Source organism: Borostomias antarcticus, assembly GCF_949987555.1.
Source record: "Borostomias antarcticus genome assembly, chromosome: 14".
NCBI classification, from domain to species: Eukaryota; Metazoa; Chordata; class Actinopteri; order Stomiiformes; family Stomiidae; genus Borostomias; species Borostomias antarcticus.
The window spans coordinates 25,190,474-25,197,634 of NC_140247.1; positions in this window are offsets into that span (position 1 = coordinate 25,190,474).

The window sequence follows — 7,161 nt, forward strand, 5'->3', positions numbered from 1 at the left end:
GCTCAAAGACGAAGGTGGTGGAACGCGGGGCACCCAAAAACATGGAGGAGAAAGAACCAGCTTTGGACAGAGTCTCAGTGTGTCTTCCTGCTAGTGTGCTCTTCTCCTCCGTTGCTCTTTTCAGAGGAGGGTATATGATCTAAGACAAGAACAGTCTCTGCAGCTTTTGTTCTGTGCCTGAGCTTATCTTCCCTCCCTCCAACTCTCTCTCTCTCTCTCTCTCTCTCTCTCTCTCTCTCTCTCTCTCTCTCTCCTCTGCTGCTGTTTCCCCCTCTACCTCTGCTGCTGCCAGAGCTCAGTTACTGCACATGCATGGAACACACTCCCTCCCTCTCTCTCTCTCTCTCTCTCTCTCTCTCTCTCTCTCTCTCTCTCTCTCTCTTTCTCTCTCTCTCTCTCTCTCTCCCCCTCTCTCTCTCTCTCGCTCACTTTCTCTGTCCGTCTCCCTGCGTCTCTCCTATACACACACAAAAACACGCAGGCGGCAAGCGGACAGCAACGAGGAGCGTCTCACACAAGCCCTGCCCAGCCTCTATTGGCCAGTGAGGTTGAGGCAGCTCCTATGCCGTCAGGAGGCGGGGGTATCGTGCAGCCTGGATGATGAGGTCACACCTCAGACAAGTAAATCATATCTAGCCGAAGGAGGGAAAGCAAGCCACCACACAACACCTCCACTCTCCCTGGTAGCAGGGTCCTCCCAGGTGGATCCATCCACATAGTGCAATGTGTTGTGAGTAATATGTGTAATGTGTTTTGTATGTGCAATATGTTGTGGACAATGTGTTGTGTGTAGTATATGTATGTGAGACATGTGATGTGTTGTCCTCCTCTGTTTTTATGTATAGAGTTGATTTGTGCAGCAAACGAGTCCAAGACAAAATTCCCTGAGGGGACAATAAAGTATATTCTATTCTATTCTATTCTACATAGCAGCCATTGTATACACTTACATGCGTATGAGTGTATTAACAGAATGTGCATGGGGCACAGGAGTGTGCTCATACACATTAAGACATATAAATACGCACACACATTCACACTGTTATACATGCACATACTGTCTGTACACACAATAACATGAATAAACATGCACACACACACACACACACACACACACACATTAAAACGCTCACATGCATTTGCACTGCTGTCCCCACATCTTACAAACTCCCAGGAGGGAGAGGGAGGCATAACCTCTCGATGCAGGTAGCCATGCAGAAAAATATTCTCCCTCTATCGTCCTGAAACCCCAGTAAGAGCTAACCACTGCTGAAGCTTCAAGGTCGATAAGATGTAAGATATTTGTCTGACCAGACCTTAAAAGGCAATGTTGTAACATTTATGTGTTGGCTTCTCAGAGATAAATTCAGTTTCTATTTGAGCCTGACTAAGAAATTAAATGTACATGTACACATTTGCATCACAGGAGAAAATGCCCCAGCCGGTAATGTAAATACTCTTTTAAATGAAAGAGGCATGAGTTTAGCACAGGGTAATGTGAGGACATTTCAATCAATGTGGACAGCATCTCCAGCATATGAATATATCAGCTGGCGCAGTGCACACTTCCAGCAGCACAGAATCTAGCTGCTCTAGTGTATTGTGAGTTTCAAAATTAGGAGCTCCATTCAGAAGGACGTACTGAACTCATACATGCCAGAGGGGATAATTAAACAGTTGGTTTGGTTGTGGTGTATTATCATGTATCATTAATAGATAATTTGATAATCAAAAAGGACTGACCTGCAAGGCCACATTAAATAGTATGCGTCAGGAAGTCAGTTTACTGTACCCTAGATTTATATGCTGTTTATGATGATGCGTTAGTCAATTCTGACAGTTGGACAGGAAATTCAGTCTCAATTGAAACAAAAAGTAAGCAATTTGTGTGTGTGGGTTTGTGTGTGTGTGTGTGTTTATGTGTTAATCCATTTTTCCATTTTTATCCTGTTGGACCTTTATTCATACCATGGCTGTGAGAAGAATCCACTGTAACAGGCAGACTGCTGAAAGTAGATCCCAATATGCTGCGGCACATCTAATCTGCCTCATCTCCTCTCCTGCTGTATACAAGGTGGGATTTGCTGTTCCTGTACCACTGGTACTGTCCATGGTTTATTCATATCCTGTGTGTGCCACTTAACTCTTGAGTCATTGAGCTAAGAAATATTAAAGCCATCCCCCTAATATCAGCATATCCCTGTACTTTCCCTGAAATAATGAATGCTCTGTTTAAAACTCTCTTGTCCAAAGCAGAGACCCAGGGGTATTCCCCCAAGACCCTTGCCACGGTGACTTAATCCTTATATGTCCTTGTCTGAACTGTCAATAACTGATCAATAATCAAGGTTGAAAAACACACTACATATTAAAAGTGTTTTTAACCTCTCAGGTGTATCTCGAGTAAACAGGACTTCCATATTTCCCTTTAGCTTAGTTCTTATCTTGTACACAAGGTTTACGGGTAACTATGAATTCACAGTCCAGTAGAAAAGCTCAAAACCGTCCATTATCTTCTTTATTTTTTCTTTCTCTGTACTAATAATATATTACTATTCCATTCACACAAAGTAGGAAAGGAAAATAGTCTGTGTTGGTTCAGGTTAGTGGCACCGCATGTGCTTGGTATGATTTTCATATTGATAAATTATTTAAAATAAATCTGTGCAAGGAACAGCAGGGGGTTTGGGGCAACTGTAGAGAGGATAGATCAGCCTTTGTTTTAATGCACATTGTTGAGAATGAATGATTCTTCTGCTCTCTACTTTTTGTCTACACTGTATGGTATATAAAGGCATTTTTTGTTTTTACAGTTTTAATGATTTAACAGAAGCTCTGATACAGTACATGCCTTTACGTGTCTATTGTATAACATCTTTTTTTTAAAAGTTAAAATCAGTTAAAAATGAAATACTTTACTTTATCAACAGATAAGTTATTTGATTTATCATGTCTGCCATGTATAGGAATGCTTCATTAAATACTGTATTAACATAGTGTCTTGTAGGTAATACATAGTTAATACACTGTAATTTCCTGTAATGGAGCCCTTTGAGCTACACAGCAGATGTTCATCATCCATGAATGAAGAATACATTCTGTTGACTATTTGTTTACACATTGTATGTTGTTCCCTTTCTTAAGCAAAGTTAATGATTGTCCAGTTTTGTGCATAAATTAGTGACTGCGCCGTTCCAATGATCTATTTTTTGTCCACAGAAGTCCCCCCCCTTCACTTACTGACTGGTGCCGATGATTAATCACAAGGTGTCCTTATCATGCCTTAATCACCACAGGTGTTCCTTGCACTATGCTAATTAATCTATTGAGTTGGTATAAAAAGAGACATGCACAACCTCTATGCTTAATAAATGTGTTTCACAGCTCAATGAAAAGTTAATTTTCTTTTTTGTCTACTCTTTGAAGATAAGAACATATTTCAGAGTGTTTTAACACAGATAATTATGGGGTGGCTGTGGCTCAGGAGGTAGAGCGGGTCATCAATGATCGTAGGGTCGACGGTTCGAATCCCGCCTCCTCTTGTCCATAGTGTATATCAAAGTGTCCTTGGGCAAAGATACTGGATACCAAATTACTCCCAATGAGCAGGCCAGCACCTTGCATGGCAGCTGCTGCCATTGGTATGTGAATGTGTGTGTGAATGAGTGAATGAGAGGCCATTATAAAGCGCTTTGGATAAAAGCACTATATAACTACAGTCCATTTACAATTTGTGATAGAATTGTAAATATATATATAATTGAGCACTATGACCTAAGGTTGCTGTTTGTTTTTGTCTTTTGACATTGGATGCCGAGTAAGAATAGCATTTCATAAAACTGTGCCAGCTTAAACAACACACATTTCTCATTCTGCTTTTGTTAGCTGTTAAGATGTCAGGGTAAGTAGTGATGCGGTCTTCTAATATGAATTGTAACAACCTATTGGACTCGGTGACCTCTTTTTTTCTTGTAGGAGTCAAGGTCACCATCTGCTCTGGCTCCACATGACACATGAGATGTCAGTCCAGACCGGTTCTATCCAGATAGTCATCCAACATCTGCCTCACTGGGGACCACACCTACTCACCTGTCTTTTCTCTCTTGCACTATATACACAAACTAATGAAATACCACTAAATGTTATGAGCATCTTAGAGGTAATTGAATTGAATCCATGAATTTGAAACAGCAGCTTAATGACTAGCCGTTCTACAGTGTGTGTTACTGTATAATTTCAATCTGAATGCTGATAAAAGAAGAAAGGTCTGGATGTTTGGCAGTCTAATATAATTGACCATTGTCTGTATTCATGAGTTTTACAAATAAGAGGGGAGACAGGTCAGTCAGCAAATAATCAAAATGCAACCCATTCCCAATGCAACACACAAACACACACAGTAAACACACATACATACAAACACACACATACACAGAGCACACACTAATCCACTTGATAGAGCAGACGGTTGTTGGGTGTGACATGAGAGCCCTTGCTGCCCATTAAAACAAACCCGGCTTCATATTTTGTCTGTTAACCTTTTTCAATTTTATGGGTGACTCTGCTATGATGCCTGAGTTGGTTTGTCCATGACCATGCTGGTTAGAGGAATGGCCAGAATGACCACCTAACAAAGTATGATTTCAAAGCTACTGAGTTGAAACTCTTCAATGTCTATGTTGTGTATCGTTGTGTGACTAGTATGGCTCGTAAATGTACCATAGTGTTCAACACAAGATTCAACCTAAAACTGATTTAAAAGTGACCAGACTACATATAAGACATAAATTAAGAGATTGCTACAGAGTAATACCAATATGTCTGCTACAATGTTCAGGCAGTTATCATGAAATAAGTTTGTTGCCATATGACGCTGAGGATGAGTCAGGCACAACAAGTACCTTACACCCCATTGTTCTTCAAAAACCGTTTAAGAAAATTCAACCATTGTGTGAAATTCAAAACAGCTTGCAAACTTGAACTGAAATGCATTGTTAACATCTAAAGAGTGCATCTGTCCCAAGTGTATGAATTTGACCATAGCAGCAACTAATAAGGAGTATCCAAAGCTGGACATATGCTATATTGTTTTCATGCATCAACTCGAGCGACATATCAACTAGTGTACTTCTATATGGAGGTATATGGTGTATACCCACTTTTTATCCACCATCGCTGAAGTAAAAACTGAACAGTTTCAGAATGTGTCCTGTTATAGTATACACACTTCTTTATTAGCCGCTACACCACTAACTGCATCTACTTCAAACACACAGCATGATTCTTACCTTTGAAATGAATCAGGAATTGTCAGTCTTCAAATTCTTCTATTTTCGTGTAGGCCAATTATTTGAAGAGAAAAATACAGTTGTGTAAATGTTTTCTAACATGAAATGCCTAAAGCATCACGAGTCTCCAATGAAATGTTCCAACCTTTCTGTCTCTAGTGCCCCTTTTCGGCAAACAAATATTTCCCTTTGAGAGGAAAGGAGCTGGAGCACTTTCCTCTTTCAGAGGAAATTCCTGATGAGTTCCTTCCTCAGGGTTACCTCAACAATTGCATTCAAACAACCAGGAACATGGGATCCCTTCCTGTGTTCTTGGCAAAACAGCTCTTTGACAATGGTGAACCATAGAACACACATAGAACTGCCATATTCTCTCTCATTTATGTAAATAGGCCTCACTGTGTCTTGGAGTACAGCTATAGTATTTCATATTGACGTGACTTGAACCTACATCCTTGGCATTGACTGACAATGCTTAAACCAACTGAGCAATGTTTAAACCAATTGAGCCACACAAACGTTGCAAGGGTGCTAACAACTCTGTACCTATCTAGCCTGCTCTCATTTTCTGTTTCAAACTATCCCACTAACTCACACCACTAGCATTAAACGTCCCTACAGCTAGAACTAATTGGGGAAATGCTGCTTTTTGCATTGCGGGCCCTAAACTCTGGAACTCCTTTCAGAAACAAAACAAGCTCCCATCCCTTATTGCCCTGCAAACACTTAAATAATTATTAACTGATACCTATGGGACTCTAGTTTGTAAATGCCATTGATGCTAGTCATTTCCTTGCGGTACTTTAATAATTATTCTACTCTGTACCCCTGTGCTTTGTCACTAGTTTTGTATTTTTTGTACTCTGCTACTGTATTACTGGATTCGTTGATTGTAAGTTTGTACATTGTCATTGCTGTCTGCACACTATCACTGATCTTGTCTTTTGATGTACTCTGCTATTACTGTATATGTTGCTTGTAAGCCGGCCACATCTGTAAAAGAGACCTGGTCTCAGCATGTTCTTCCCTATTTATCTATCTATCTATCTATCTATCTATCTATCTATCTATCTATCTATCTATCTATCTATCTATCTATCTATCTATCTATCTATCTATCTATCTATCTATCTATCTATCGTATTTATCAGCACAGAAACTGTGAGGATCAATGATAAGATCCATTCTCCTAGGGAGAGTCGGTAAGACATGCTCCACAACTCCACATAATGTTGCATTCATGGAACTGTATAAGTCGTGCTCAACAGTGCCTCAGCAGGTGTCTGAATTTCAAGAATTTTACATGAACCAAGCCTAGAATAGTACTGCCTTTTGTTTCTCTATAATATTGATAAAATATTTTTGGAAACACTTTATAATAACTATTCTTTATAAGCTTTTATAAGACATTCACATACATTTTATTTTAACTTTAAGCACAATTCAGTGGAGCATGAACCACATCTACCAGAGGGACATTTCCTATATCAGTGCATCAGGTCTTGGTTTGATTTCAACCTCATGCAGTGGTTGTGTGTCTAAAGTCAATAATCATTTACAGAGCATTTATTATTGCTTGCAAATCTTAGCAATCATTCAATCATTTATGATTGCTTCATAAATTGATTATGAAGAATGGTTATTATGAAGTGCTAGTGTGCTACCATTTCCTTTTGTTAAATAGCCTAGAAAATGAGGCAGCTGAAACTCCTCTAGATAAGATGCATCACATCACAGTTGTCCAGGATATGAAACTACAGTATACATTTAATGAGTTAAACACGTCATTGAACATGAATGAAGCTAACAATATAATTCACAATAAATTGGAAAAAATGGTAACTCAACAGTTTATTTGATTTGTTTGGCAGAT